We start from the raw sequence: 15,942 nt of genomic DNA on the forward strand, positions 1-15,942 counted from the left end.
CCCCACAGCAGGCCCTGGCAGTCCCCAAGAGAAGGGAGAAAAAAACCTAGCCAGAGAAGGGGGTAGCCCCCCAGAGGCAAGGGAAGCCTATAAGTCTGCTGAGGGGCTGGTTTATGTGAGGTGGGACTGGGGCGCTGTGCCTCCCACTGAGAGGGGTTACGGAAAAGCAGCGGGCAGCGACCCAGGTACACCTTTCCTCTACTTCCCTTCCGGGTCTTACTCTTTACTTGGAGGAGCGAAAAAAACCTAGCCAGAGAAGGGGGTAGCCCCCCAGAGGCAAGGGAAGCCTATAAGTCTGCTGAGGGGCTGGTTTATGTGAGGTGGGACTGGGGCGCTGTGCCTCCCACTGAGAGGGGTTACGGAAAAGCAGCGGGCAGCGACCCAGGTACACCTTTCCTCTACTTCCCTTCCGGGTCTTACTCTTTACTTGGAGGAGCAGACAAGGGTGGGGATAGTGGAACCTAGGTGCCCAAATTCACAGTTGGTGGGGTTAAGAAAGGTTGAGAGGAGGGAGCAAAGGTGGGTGATCAGTGGACAGAACAGAGAGGCTCTGGCAGAGCCAGAGGCTACCAGGAACCAAGGAGGAAGTGGGGTTTGAGGGGAGAGGAGTGGTTTGAGAGAGGCCCAGTGTCTGCCCAGGTCTGAGTCCTCCAGACTCAGGTTAGCTGAAGGGCCTGTCCTTGGCAGACTAGATACTGACAAGGAGATCATTAACTTTATGTACTCTCTGGGACAGGTTGTCAGAACAGTCTCCTGGTCCTTGTCCTGCTCCCGGAGCCCCTGGCCTGTCCCAGGCAAACACAGACTCACAGGTGCGCTAGACAGGCTTCCAGTCACTGGAAGCGCCTAGCAGGGAAACTGAGAACCGAATTCACATAGCCACAGGTTCAGTAGCCACCCTAAGGACCCCCACCTGGCCCTCCAGGAAGTCCAAAGAGGCGGTGGAAGGGGTTGAAGAGCACAGCATTGATTGGCGGGCAGAGTTTCCGGCATCTACAGCAGTGGCGACTGATTCTCTCTTCCCCGCTGGCGTTCACGGTCACGGCCGGCCAGGGGCTGGACCAGCGTAATTTACGAGGCGGGAGGAGAATCTGCCCTTAAAGGGGCTACTGGTAGCAGAGGCCCAGCTCAGTCGGTTTCCCAGGGTGGTGACAATGAAGGAGGGGGCGCTGCGGTTCCCCACCCAACTCCTTTCTTTCCCCTACCCGACCCCCAACATCGCCCTTTGTCTCAGGATCCACTGCCTCCGCCTCCAGGCCATCTAGCCAAGGAGTACAAGGGCCTGAGCAGAGGGAGGGGCACATCCCTAGATCCAGTTGGAGGCCAAAGAGTGCCTTCTCCTAGCGGGAAGGCCTTTTATCCACAAACCCTTTAAGCCTCCAGCCCCAGTCTGGTAGCTCCCGGTGGCGGGTGGCTCTGGAAAGAGCAGTCCAGAGAGCTCCCCTGCACCCTGTTTTGACTCTACTCCCCAAGAGCTCACTAACCTGCCATCTGCTGTCTCACCCTTGTGGAAGAACAAGGGTTGAGAAGCAGGAGAAGGGGGTTAAGTGCAGCTTGGACAGTGTGAAACTGGCTGCTGGGGAGAATCTCCCACCTTTCAAGGGCAATACACAGAACATTGGTGGGAGTGCCAGCACGTATCTTCAAGTTTGTTTACAGGGTTGTGCAGGAACAGGAGCAAATGTATATACATACAGCTGAGCCCAGCAAATCATGGGGCATGCCCCCTCCCCTACTACACTTGAAAGCAGGCAGCTTCATGGGCCTGATATCGTCCAACATAGAGGAGATACAATCACATGCCCTGATCCTCCACTGGGCATCTGACACACCTCCCTACCCACTACACATGTTCACCTATGTACAAGTTCCCAGAGAGCATCTCCATTCCAACTGTCCACACAGTCAGGAATGTGGGCTGGTCATGGGATTGAAGCTCTACCCACATACACACATACACACACAACCTGTACCCCCTCATTCAGCCCTTCCTGTGACTGATGGGCTCTAGAGAGCTGAATTCAAGCTCTACAACTCTAGTTTGATTCCTACAGACTAATAGGGAAGAGATTAGAACATTCCAAAAGAAGGGAAGGTGGCAAAAATATGCAATATTCTTTCCTTTGCTTTAAACTTGACTTCTGTGAGCTTCTTTGTCAATCTGTCCTGTTAACTGTTGTCTGTCGCTAGTATCTACTCTAGTCAGCTTCCCCACCTTCCTTCCCAGCTCTCTGTAGTGTACTTCCCTAGTCAAGCATCTGTCTTTAGCACGTTTTCCCTTTATATAGTCCTTGTACAAAGCTGCTTCATCATATTAATATTAATTAAAACATGGATGTATGACAATGTGATGTTTTGGGAACAATATTTAAAACTGGGTCCCCCCCATATATGGTCTCTGTCCAGAAAGATTCGGAGCCCTTAGCTGTTCCCCATTTTATTTTCTCCAGCTCAGGTGAATAATAAAAATAATAAATGTATAATAAAGGAAGAGTGGTTGCAGGGTAAGAAAAATATATGACCAACCAAGATCTGTTGATGAGCTGCCATCTCTAGCCCACGCAATTACTGGCAGAGAGAAAATTGGGGGGCCGTAGACTGGGGGAGGAGAGGGAGCTCTGGAGAGTCATGGGGTTGTAAAAAATGTGAACAGCCCAGAGGAGGTGGAAACTAGCTTCCGAAAAGGAGGGCTGCATTGCAGGAATTGAAAAAAATAGAAGCAGAGCTGGAACAAGGGAGCACTGAGTGTCCCAGAGGGGGCAATGAGTGGGGATTGGTGGGCCCTGAACTCTGAGGTTCCAATCCTGGGGCTTCACTCTGAAGAGATATTTTTGTGCACTGTGAAATGACAGGGTGGAGGACTAAAGATACCCCCCCACCACCAAGAGCTGATGACTTCTTAAAGTCAGCCACCCTCTCAGCCCTTGCGAAATCCAGACCCTGGCACATAGCTGGGTGGGTGGGATGCATTGTGACCCTGAACCAGCAGTACCTCCACCTTGTCCTTCTTTCTCTAGCAAATACCCTCCTTTGCCCCTACACTTAAGCCTGTCTTTTGCTCACCCCCCTGGCTACCCTTTCTAGTTATCTGATTCCAATCTTGGGTGTCTTCTCCAAATTCTTCCACTAGCCTTCCTGGCCAGTGCTGAAATACCGGCCCCCACTGTGGTGGCCTCAGAGCCATGCCTCCAGCCTGGAAACCTTTCTTCTTCCCTTTCCTTATGTTCCCAGCTACCAGGAGTGGCAAATTTAAACCACATCCCATTCTCCCTTTATTCCTAATTCCCAACTCCATTGTAGAGCCCGGGTGTAGGCAGGAAGGAGACCTCAAGTGGTGGGGTGCTCATATCACCCCCTCCAGAGTGCAGGAGAAGCTGGAGGTGGGCAGCTTCTGGCAGCCAAGAGCTGGGGAAGGGGTTGGCCGCTGCTCCTTGATCAGAATACAGGGGAAGAGGCCTGAATCTCAGTGAATCAGGGCAAATGACTGTCCTCTTCTTCAGACATATATCTACACAGAAAGGACCAACAGTGGAAGAATTTCTGATTTAAAAACTCAAAAAGAATACTTTTAAGGAGACCTTAATTCCCTCGATATGGTCTCAGTTACTTCCAGTCTGAGAGAGAGCACCTTGTTGGATGATGTCGATGGAGGTTTCCAGATTAAATAAACTGAGGAAGTTAAGGAAGGAAAAAACACTGTAGCCTTTTTCTCAGGACTAAAAAGCAATACTTCTTGGGTCTCCAGGTAAAAGACAGGGTTCCGGTTGGAACCAAGACCCATATATTGGGAGAGAGGCTGATTGGAGTTGGGATGGTGTCAGTATTACAACTATTTATGCCACAAAGTATAAGTTGCTCTAAGTTTAAGACAAAGCATCCTGTACCTCTAACTGGGTCTTGGAGAGGAAGAAAATAAGAGAATTATCAGAATATTCTAGGTAAGACATTGGTCCGCTGTGTGTATAGGAGCTTCTATCATCCCCCAAACGGTCTGTATTGGGCCTGATTATCCATGAAGTCCTACTACACGATGATCTGCGCCGCGGAAGCCACTATTTAAAGCCACTATTGAAGGAGCGGGCAGGAGACCGGCCCCGGCAGTCCGGGTTCTGTGGACATTAGTGCAGCCGGAAACCCAGCTCACTCGCTCGATGGCTCACACCCAGAGCTGTGCAGAGACCGCCGGCCCAGATCCGCAAACAAAGCAAACCCCTGAGACCTAGGGTTCCTGCCAGGCCGAGCCCGAGCCCACCCTCCCCTTCCTGTACAGGAAAGCAGGAGCAGGAAAGGGTTGTTAGGGCCCGGGTCGCTGGAGGAGCGCGTCCCCCAGCCGCCAAACCTCTGCCCGGTGGGCGCCTGGGGACGCGGATGGTTGCAGTGTATCCGCGCGGGGTGAACGGCAGGCCCGCCTTCCCGCAACCGAAATCAGGTCGCGCCTGAGACAAGAGCGAACGCCTTTGGCTGCGGGTGTCCAGACGGTTGCCGATTTTCCGCGGAGAGGCCTACGACCCGCTCCGGCTACCGCAAGGCCCCGGCTGCCAGCCTCGCGTGGTGCTCCGGGATGCCCGTCCTGGGGAGGCCCCGAGACAAAGGCGGGTTGCCGCCAGATGATGACGCAGGCGCCTGGGCAGCTCCCCAACTCGAGCCTGAGCCCTCCATGCCCCAGACGGGTGGAGAGAGCTCTGAGACCTCAGTCCATTGCTCAGTCGCTCTAGTCTCGCCTCTGGTTCACTCCTGGGAGGAAACCTAGCGCGCCCAAAGACCTGGCAGATCCAAGTAACTGTGCGCTTAGCAACGCGGGTCGCTTCCCAGGGCTGCGGCCCCCAAGAAGGACCGGATGACCCCTGCTGGCCAGAACGGTGGAGACTGTCTCTCCGGGACCGGGTGCCGCCCTAGCCCTAGTCCCTTGAGTTTTCAGGGGACCCTGAAGAGTAGCCTGAGTCTGAGGCGCTACCTGGGCTGCTGGAACTAAGATCTAACAGTTTTCCTTCTGCAAGACACGGGGTGTCCCCATAGCGGTGGTTGGCCACGCTTCTTAACTGGTGCATCCACTGCAGAGGCTCCTAAAGCCTATGCCACCAGCTGGAGCCTGGCACCGGAGCCAAGGAATTGGGACTCAAGGAGACTTGACATAGACTTTTAGCCAGTAGGAACCAGCCCCTTACGAAGTGTAATTTTCCCTCTTCAAGTCAAAGTGCTTACTGGGGAACTGGAGACCAGTCTTCCCATGCCTGTGTCTGTGATCCAGAGGAGAACTTCCTTCAAGGACGGGTCTGTGTAGATGGAACCCACCAGTAGCCATGTTTGGAAAGCTGTCTGTGAGAGCACACAGTTCACCTGGGAGCGTGGAAAGATGTTCTATAAAGTACACACTCAGCTGTGTTGTAACTATAACTATAATGGATATATGAAAAGAATCGAAAATGCACAGACAACTATGTTACAGGTACATTCTTGGCATGCCACATGTTCTTTATAAAATATACATACGGAGGCTCTTTCATCTGCTGCATGAAAAAGCCATAGGGAAAAAATTAAAGATAGCTATATATTCACATGCAAAAATTTATTTACATATGTAAACACTGCATGTGCCTATATCCTACATAGGAGGTGCACAGTTCTGAGTTTCTTTAGTTCCATGATTATATAAGACATGTAGTATGGTTGCATGGAAATACATCCAGATATTAATATATCCACATAAAAACCATGAAAATTGTATCAGACTATTATATATATACAAAGTGCATATGTACCGAGTATGTGAAGAAAAAAACATTTTGCAAATTATGTTGGCACATACAATGTCTAACAAATGCTTTGAAGATATATTCTTTGTGCTCATATATTTTATTTCTAATATACATTTCTTTGGAGGTTTTAAAAATAAAGCTTAGAATCAGAGCTGAGTGTCCGAAAAGGTCTGAGTACAGAGACTACTGCCCTCAAAGCCCAGGAAGACATTGGTAATAAGAATCTCCTTCTCAGCCAAACCTTTTTTTTCCATTTTGTGCTTCTGTCTAGTATTCAGGTCTTTAAAACCCCCGTGTAATGTCAACAAGCATTATTCTACTAGTGGCTATCTATCTCCCTGTTGTGTCTCTAGTCTGAAGCTAGGGTCTGTATTGAGAACACAGCCCTGTTTGCAGCAGGGTTCAGTGCATACTCATGCTTATTTAGAACTGTTTCAGCTTTCTAATTAGGTCACCTCATGTGTCAGAAGATGCACTCTTCTAGGTCTGATGCAAATACATTGCAAGGGTATTCTGTACAGTCAGGCAGGAAGAGGAGGACACAGTGATCTGGTAAAGTATGTAACAGGAAGGTTGAATTCTCAGCCAGTAGGAACCAGTCTGGGGTTTGTTGTTAGGCACTCATGGGTTCCTGAAGATTAACGTTTGTCCATTTTTAAAGAAATTATTTTACAATCTTGAACGGAGGCAGTATCATGAAGCAAAGCCTGAACTTGAGCGGCTATGAAACTTTCCAATCTGAGAAACCCCACTCCTCAGCTCCCAGGCAGGATAGGGGCTTCAGGCCTTCCCAGCTGAGTTTGGATTCAGAGCCTTACACTTAGCCAGGCAGAAGTCCATCGCTGGGTCTACACAAGCAGCAGGAAAAACCTATCCCATAACACAAGGTTTTGCAGAAGCATTTTCTGGTAGTGAGCAAAAGTATTCGAGTATTTAAAATCCTGGACTCTAACACATACCTATGGAAAAATTCTTTGAGAGACAGTGTACTCACAGCAGAAATACTGTTTATGAGTCCATGGGTTCCCTGTAGATTCGGCCATATTTTACAGTCCAAAGGAATCAATTAATTAGCGCCTCCCAGTCCCCCCGACTGCCGCTGCTTGGCCGCTACTTGGCTGAGCACAGGCGGCTGAGATAGATGTCCATGGCCAGCTCACTGGTCTTGTTAAGAAGGCTCGTCATAAAGATGGAGATGATAAGGAATACAAGGAAACTCAGGCAGCCTCGAGGGAGGCTTTGAGGGTCCAGCCACGCAGTCCGTGGGACAGCACCTGACTTGTGCTGCCCTAGTGCCCACTCGGGTTTATCTCGAGTTCTTTCCTTCAGGGACGGTCACGCTGTGAGCTAGGACTCGGATAACTCTTAGTCCTCTTGCCTGAATTTTCCTTTTTCTTCATTGAGCCTCCAATCAGATTTTAAAAGATAAAAATACATAAACCTTTGTGGGTGGGTGCCTGCCTTTTTTTCTCTGTCAGTGTTCCGGACCATGCTGATTCCTTTCCCTGCCTTTGAGTGGTTCCCTTTGGACTCTGGCTGTCCGTTTCTTCCCTCTTCTGGCTTTCTTGCTCTCTCTGGCTTTGTGGCTGCCTTTTCTACCAGGTTGGGGCTGGCTCAGGCTCCAATGAGCATGTAAAAAGATACAAATACCCTCTGGGTATCTCTCACCAGAAAGAACACCTCCAGATAAACCAGACCCATCTAGAAACAAAACAAAACAAAACCTTGTAATTGCTGGTTTGGGTTGTAGCATTTAATTCTGTTTATTCTCACTCATAAGCATACTTAACAGAGAGATATTGATGTTAAAGGGCAAGGGGGGATTAGTTTTACTTTTATAATCATCTATTAAGAGCAGAAGATGATCTGAGTCTCCTTTAAAGGGACCAAAAAAAAAAAAAAAAAAAAGGGGGGGGGGGGTTGACATCAAACAGAGTCCAGGAAATGACTCTAAACCTCACTTTTGTAATGGACTCTAAATTTTCAGCAACTGAAAACCACACTGCATGAGCCAATTGGTAATAAATTTAAAATACCAGAAGAGAAGGGAGAAATATGACTGAAAGGGAACAAAGATCTTTGCCTGAAGAAACAATGTAACGCTAGACAGAACTATAAAGTCTGGGAATGTAAAAACGCAGGATTCACTCAACTCCCCCCATGTGGAATCCTGTCCCCTGCACTTCCTGTTGAAATCCTTACCCTGACTACACAGTGGTATTCAAGGAAGAATTCATGCAATTATCTGGATAATTGCAGGGGGAGAGAGAGAAAAAGCATTTCCCCTTTTATTGTCTGACCTTCTCCAGTGTCTGTGTGGAGGAGGAGGGGGCAGGTAGTACATGAGATATAGAGGAAAAGAAGGTGGTAGAATCACTATCACCCTAAGTCCTGCAAAATAGCTACTCCTAAACGAGGGAGGGGGCCGAGCAACAGCTTACAGATTTGAAACATGCTTAAGAAATTATGAGATCCAGTTTTAAGTACTCTGATCCAATTTCATTTTTTTTATATTTGCTTGAATTGACTTTGTCTGCATAGACCTGCCTCCTCTAGTATTGTAATCATCACAAGTAAGTGGATAATAGATAATTATAGGGGTGTTGATAATATTATTTTATAGGCACACAAGATATGATTAGAGTTAATATTGGAGGTTCTGTTGGAACCTGGGAGGCAGCCATGTAAGGTAGAGGCTCTAGGAGACTTTCTCTTTCCTATTTTTACATGCGTGGGAATCACCAGAAATTCCCAATACTCTAAATTCCTACCCTGGATATTTTAAGTGAAATCGTTAGGATTTCGGGGGTTATAAAGTCCAGAGACAGAGATGGGAAAACAATAACTTGATATTTGGCTCCTCTTAGCCTAGGGGGCCATGAGGGCTACTCTGCTCTCAGTCAGTAGTAGGTTTAGTTCTCTGTACCAGGTCACTAGGGTTATGGAGACTTGTCAGGTGAGGTCAGTAAGAGCAAAACAAGGGCTTATCAAAATCAAGTTCATTGTCAACCTCAAATGAGCACTGGGCCTAGAGCAAAGCCCTGTTTCATCCTAAATTGGCCTTCTTCCCTGGAGTCCACTGCCTAATACCACCTGGGTCCTGACAAATGCTAGGCTGGGGCTGTGAGGTCAGTTTAAGGTGGGGATGGGGGGAATATCAATTTTTTTCTTATTTCTAGGAGCCAAGAAGCCCAGATAATGTGGAAAGATGGGAAGAGATGACCACAGAGGCAGAGAATGAGGCTAAAGGGTAGGGGTCTATGAAACCGTGAGCAAGGGATTCATGAACAAAAGGGAACTGGAACAGGAGGTGAACACAAGGAAAGGAAAGAAATACAAGGAAAATGTAGAAACAAGTAAAAAACTGAAAGAGGAGGCAGAGGCGAGGGTCAGCAGTTGCTCTGGCTCTGCCTGGCCGGTTTGCAGCAGTCTGGGTGGGCGGGGGCGCCATGACAAAGTGAAGGTCAAGTTAGCATCGTACCTTATAAGGAAGGCGACGGTCCTCCATTTCAGCCTTTCTCTCCAGAAGGACGTGGCACTGGTATTTCTGGTCTTGTAAACACTGGACTTTAAAAAATATAATAACGCCCCCCTCCTTCCTTTATTGGAGTGAATTCTGCCGGAGGGGAAGCTGTGAGGGGAGCTGGAGTGAGGAAGACTCCAGGAAACTTTTCTCTCCTACCGTAGGCTCTGTTCTTTGACGGCGGGGACTGCCCACACCCCTTTTGGTCTGTCTTCGGTATCTTTCACCATTACCTCTAACTCTGGGCACGATTTCTTCACTCCCCCTTCCCCCCTACAGACTTGTAAATCGCTTCCATTCCTCAGCGAAGTGGATGAGGACTTTAAGAATAGGAGAGAAAATTAAGCGTCATAAAGAAAACTTCATTTACAGCTTAAATGTCTGAATGTTTCGGTTTTCCTCCAAAAACAAAGCGGTATATTAGGTGGCAGTAAGGGTGGGGAGGGCCATGCCACAGAAGGCTTGGATTTATTTATTTCTGAGATTCTGAGGTATAAAGAGGAGGAAAATGAGAGAAGCGTTTAAAGCAGGCAACTACCAAGAAGGGAGGGTGCAGCTGGCAAGGCTCAGAGCAAAGACCTAGCCGCAGGGGCCCAGACTCCCCTGAGCGGGAGCCATAGTCCAGGCCTTGGGTGCAGAGAAGCAAATACATTAGATATTGGTTGGTTTCAGAGAGCTAGGAAGGAGGACGGCTAGGCGACGTGAGAATAAGGCGGAGCCAGAGCCAGAGATAAAATGTGAGATCCGCGCTGCTGTGGAAGGCAGTGGTGGGTGCCTCGGGGAGAAAGAAGCCAGAACCTAGATCTTGGATTCTTCCCTCCAGAGTAGTACTGAGAATAGTGGTGGAATGGAGAGAGGGGTTATGGATGTGGGGGTGTCTGTGGAGGGTCTCCTCTGTGCTTATAAAGCCATTTTAAGGCCTAATTATTTCCTTTAAAATTGGAATTCTAATAGCAAGGGAAAGGAAGGACACTCAGAGAGAGATGATGGGCTATTCTGGTGAACCTGATGCTCTAAAAACCTCTAATTGTTGTCACTTCTACCCTTGTCAACTAGAAAACTAGCCTCTAGAATGTGCCCCATCCCACTCTACCTACCTGGGTGGGAATGTCTCAGGTTTGTCAGAGACCTGACGTGGGACTGAGGTCTGCATGGCACAGCAGCGAGGAGCCAGCCCAGTCATCTTCAGATGGATTGCTCATGCTTCCTAGTTTGTGGTCCTCTTATGGGTGTTCTCATAGGAAAAACAAAGAGGCCTGAACTGATTATTTCTGGTGATGTTAAGGTTTTTCCATGTAATATCTGACCCTGAGATCTAAGGTGATAAGTGTTTCATCCACAAATCTGGGCAGAGTGACATTATGTCTCAAAGTGCCTGGGTTCTTTGGATAGGGGCTGAGGCTAGCCAAGGTGGGGACAGCTACTGTCAGGAAGCCTAAGGGAGGGAATGACAGGCCCTCTTTGGCAGACTCTAGAATTATGCTCTGTGTTTCAGATGGTTGAAGCAGACTGGGGAGGCCCTTTCTGATGGTCCTTCAGTTTGTGAATGGGAGCCCCAGAAATAGGGGGGTTACCAGCTGGGAAGCTGCCTAGTGTGGGAAAGACAGTGATAACCTAGACCTCTCTCTGCAAAAAAATGTTCTCCATGTCTGTGACAGAAAACTGCCAGGCTCTTTGGAGATTTGGGGAACTTGAAGAAAAGCAGGCCAGATACCCAGTGAAGGCCATAGCTCTGCCTATGATTCAGGTGGGGAAAGGAATCTGAAGGGTAAGAGGCTGAAAAGGTATCACTCCCAAAACCAATACACACACACACACACACACACACACACACACACACACACACAAATGGCTCCAATATTGAAAAACACCAGATGATCTGCTTGGAGAGGACATAAACAGGCCAAGCGGATGCAGGTTAATAAAACCCGAAAAAGCCCAGACAGGAACACTTAAAATGCCTAGAACAAAGCACACCGTGACAAATTCTCACCCAACACACAAGTACACGCACCACGGTAATGTTCCCAGGCAGAGAGAAAGAGGCCTTCCCTACCTCAGGCCTCCATCCGTGGACACTTAGGTATACCTGCCCAACTCCTATGAACAAATTGTCCACCCTTCTAAACTGACCCAAACAAACCCCTGGTGATCGCCGGCAAGCATCGACTGCACTGCACACCCCACCGAGGAGCCAGCCGGTCCCCTGAGCCTCACTAATGCAAGATCCAGATCCATACCCGGAGATAAAAGTCTAGACAATAGACGGCTGTTTATGACAACGAGGCTCTCCAAGTTTGGGGCCAGGCGATAAATCTCTGGCAAATCTTCCTGTAACTCAACTTCTGGCTGTAGTGACAAGAGAACCACGGAGACCGCAGAGAAAAGAAGCAAAATGGGGGAGACTCTGGCCGTGAGCAGAGGGCGGCTGTCTTGAGCAGTTCTATGCCGCCGTGCCACTCGCCCACGCAGCGCGTCCCCACTGTGCAAGCTTTCGGATGGAGCTTCCAGCGAAGGCGAGTCAGGCCTCCTTTCTGTTCGCCCCAGCGTTAGGGCTCCTGGAATTCGAGCAAATGTGCAGGCAGAAGGCAGGACCTAGAGAATGGGAGAGACCCACAAACCACGGTTGCTGAGGGCTGAGGAGAGGGGATCTTCTTGGGTGACTGGAATCTTCTAGCTCTATGTCACCTTAATCTCTCTCTCTCTCTCTCTCTCTCTCTCTCTCTCTCTCTCTCTCCTTCCTTCTTTTTTGGATTGATGGGCTGTTCCCTTTGCATTTTCGACCCAGGCGTCTGATTACAAGAGCAACTGAAGTTGATCTCGTAAAAATGCCGCGAGCTAACTTTGATCAGCTCGGACTGGGTCCGAGTCTAAGTAGGCGCTGAAGCCAGGGAATGGCGGCTCAGGCCAACACGACCTCTGTTCGGCAGCCAGGCCTCTACTCGGCAGCCAGTCCGGAGATCCCAGTGGCCCAAGAGGGTGATACCCCTAGGAAAGGTATTTTCTGTGGGACCTCAACTAGCTTTCGAAACTAAGGCCCGATGATAGCGGCTCTATTTCCAGACTACTTTTAAGACATTTCCTTCGTTTTTAGGGCATGGGGGGGGGGTGGCAGTGAAACTGGCTCGTAAAATGGGGCTTTTATGGGGAGAAATGGGGTCGCAGCATTGCTAGCCTCCGGGGACAATCCCTCAGCGGAAGAAGTTGGGTGGGGCGGCAGGGTGGGGAGACTGCTGCCTTCCCTCTCCCTACCTTGTCCTTAGGCCCGAGGGTTCTCCAGCAGGATTCGCCTTCCTTGGTGGCCTTAAGTTGGTCTTTCGGCACTGACTTGGGCTGAGGAGAAAACCAGCAATTCCAAGCATTCTGCTTCTCTGAGGATAGGGTGAAATGTGAGTGTCCCGCGTGCAAAATAAAAATCCCAAAGCACGCTAAAAGATTTATTCTATGCCTCCATATTGCTGTAAAGGGAGAGAAAAACGCTCCAGAAGGTGCGAGCCGTTTTAAGGAGGTCTCTTGCCAGCCCAGCTTGAGAGTGAGTGGGGGTGCCAATGTGTGGGACTCCCTTCGTTTGTCTTTTTATTGACTCTGTGCGGGGCTGAATTTACAATCCTAGTCCATCAGAGATCCTAAGTCCCCCTTTTTCCTCCCTGGGTTTTTTTTCCAGCCCATGGGGTGTGCCCTTCCACCTACCACAATCTGCTCTAGAATCCAGACAAAAGTGGAGTAGTGGGCCTGCAAGGCTGCCCAGCGCTGTCTACCCGAGGATGCGCTAAGAACCGCCAAGGCCAGAATTCGGCAGACACTGCCCCTTTCTGAAGCTGTCCCGGTTGTCCCTATGTGGGAGGGAAGGGCGCTGGAGTCTGTCCTAGCCCTGACCAGACCACCGGGGCAGCTGCCCAGACCACAGCCGCCTCTGAGCCGGCAGTCAGGCAGGCGGCTGGGACTGAGGCCACCAAGAGCTAGGAAGGAAGGCAGGATGGCGCTGATATGGAGGAGTTTAAGTCAAAGGTGGCAGATGGAGGGACCAGAGACCACCAGCACCCACCAGGTGAGGAATTTTAAAAAACAAACACAAACAATAACAACAACAACAACAACAACAAAACCCGCCTAGAACAGGGCCTGCAAGGGATGGGATTGGGGACCATAGATGGGCCCCTTGTCTGAGAGGTAAGGCTGCCCCCAGGCAGAAGCTGCAGACTAATAAACTCCCTGATAGGCTTCCAGGTGGCCTGGACTTAAGGCCACTACTCCACATTGTGGGTATTTTTTGCCAATCAGCAGCTAACTGACCTCAGAAACCAGGACATTCTGTCCTTGACCTCAGCAGCTATTACCAGTTCCTGGTTTTGTTTTGTTTCGGTTTTTTAATTGTCAAAAGAAGAAGAGGAAGAGGAGAGGAGGAGGAGGAGGAGGAGGAGGAGGAGGAGGAGGACGCGGGGGGGGGGAGGAGGAAGAGGAAGAAGAAGAAGAAGAAGAAGAAGAAGAAGAAGAAGAAGAAAAAGAAGAAGAAAAAAACCAATGCCAGAAAACAACGCAACACTAAATGCTTTGCTTTTAGTGGGAAGAATATTACTTCTCACAGTCTCTGTTGGGAGACACCAAAGTTTCCTAGATATCAAGTGTCTTCATGGTTCTTTGCCTTCCCTTTTTGTTTCTAAGAGATTGGGCTGCCAGCAGCTCCTTGTAGCAGCCTGCCTTGCTTTTATGGTGGCCTAGGAATAAACTTTGGTGGTCAAATTCAAGTGCTCAGGCACACAGCTGTCCTCTCACAGGAAGCAGACTCCCCCCTCCCTCCTTGGCCCAGGCTATACAAAATAGGCCTAGGGGGATTGGGCCCCACATCGCCCAGGAGGCTAGGAGGGGTAAGGAAGTAGGGAAAGTAGGAGTTGAGACTGCCCTCCTGTACATATCTGCAAGGGATGGAGGTACCTCTGGCCTTCCTCTCACTGGCTCCTATCACTGTTTGGGGAGCATTTTGCCTCCAATAAACTCAAGTTTAATGAGGTCAACGATAACCCTATAAAAGCCACAGTCCATAGTTCTCTACCATTATAATTAAAAAACGTTGCCTCCAGCTCACCCTATAAAAAGCACTAAAGGAAAGAGAAACGCAACAGATTTTTCTATTTCTGGTCCCTTCTCTGTGGAGATGCCCCAATCTGATTCCTCTTTGCCTTTAGTTAGGAGTAAAGAAAATCCCAGGAAGCAGTGCCCAGCACTAAGTGGGTAGAGGGGCACTGGAGGTCTCTTCTGGAGTATTTCAGGACCCCCCCCCGCAGAATGGGACCCATGGTGGAGGCAGACTCCAGCCGGGTGTTCTAAAACCTGAGCAGATGTGGGAGACAAGAGAATTGAGAATCAATAGGTTTGAGAAGCCATATTTGGAAATAAGGTACCATGCTTGTGCATTGTCTGGTTGAGGGTCTCAGTGCCTTACCAACAAAGAAAACCAAATCATGTACATTTTAAAGGCAAAAACCAATTTTAAGACAACCTTAAGGGTGTAAGAAGGGTTTGGGTGACCTTTGGCTTTCCCTAAGAGTACAGTGGGCTGAGTCCTTGGAGGGTCACTGTTCTGCTCCTCTAACACATGATGCCCTGACAGTTCCTTCTTGGGACCAAGGTTGCTTTCTGCATGTGCCAGTTACTCCCGCCCCTTAGATTCAATCCAGAAGCTTTCAATAAAGTTATTTTCAGCTTGCCCAGATGTGTGTTTCGATGGCCAAAGGGATGAGAGGCTAGGGAGGACAGAATTACTGTATACCACCCTTCTGGGCACATCGGTCCAGGAGGCCGACAGGCTTGGAGGATGGCAGGGTTGGACTGAGGCATCGGGTCTGGATGCAGCCCCAGTAAGAGGGGCTGGGGGCTTCCATTAGGAAGTAGTCCCTGGTCCCACCCTTCCCACTTAAGGGTGCACAGATGTTTTCCTCTGTCTTACTGATCTATACTTGAGATGATACCTGGCCTGTCTACCTACCTAAGCCCCCTAAATTATAAAAGATAGGACCCTTAAATTTAGTCCCCTCACTATATCCTGCCTAGACCTCAATGCCAGGTTTCTTTTCAGCCTAATCGCTGAAGCTGAGCTCCCAACCCGAAGGACCAGGATAGAGAAGACTCCAATTCTAATCTTTTTCTTTGGGGTTTGGGATTTTAAAATCCATAGTGGATGTGGCTTTCTGCACATTGATTGACAATAAAGACAAGCATGAAATATTCACCCAGGGCCACTCTCGAATACTAAATATTTAACACAACATTAGAGAAGTTTTTTCCCAGACTTCACCAGGCACCGGCTGGGCGGCTGGCTCACGGCTCACCACTGGTTTATGACTAATAGGAGGTCCCTAGCCGACTGCTGCAGAGCAAGCCAGACAAACTTGGGATGTTGGCTCGGGAGCTGGACTGCCTCCCTTTGAGAAACTTCAGATACTCTGGAGAGGAGTCTCTCCTGTAAGGGAGCTCACCCAGTTCTGGCCAGGAAAATAACCGAAAGGACTTCTTCAAACTCTTGTAAGCAGGCGCTGACTGACTGCAGGTTACAGAGGAAAGAGTCCCTAAGACTTGAGAAGGATTCACTAGTCCCGGGAAAATCAGGTGGGAGAAAAGTCTTCACTCTTACCCCAGTCTCCTGCTGATCACAAGGAGACAAGACCC

The 15,942-nt window shown here is 49.2% G+C and overlaps 1 long non-coding RNA gene across 1 annotated transcript; it reads right to left on the reverse strand.

The window, feature by feature from the left end:
• Positions 1 to 10,436: 10,436 nt before the first annotated feature.
• LOC115071315 lies at positions 10,437 to 12,646 on the reverse strand. Its single transcript, XR_003850408.1, has 3 exons — positions 12,532 to 12,646; positions 11,520 to 11,874; positions 10,437 to 10,513 (listed from the first exon to the last, which is right to left on the reverse strand). It is a non-coding gene; the product is annotated as an uncharacterized LOC115071315 (long non-coding RNA).
• Positions 12,647 to 15,942: the final 3,296 nt, after the last annotated feature.

This window comes from Nannospalax galili, unplaced genomic scaffold (genome assembly GCF_000622305.1).
Source record: "Nannospalax galili isolate Female #2095 unplaced genomic scaffold, S.galili_v1.0 scaffold251, whole genome shotgun sequence".
NCBI lineage: Eukaryota > Metazoa > Chordata > Mammalia > Rodentia > Spalacidae > Nannospalax > Nannospalax galili.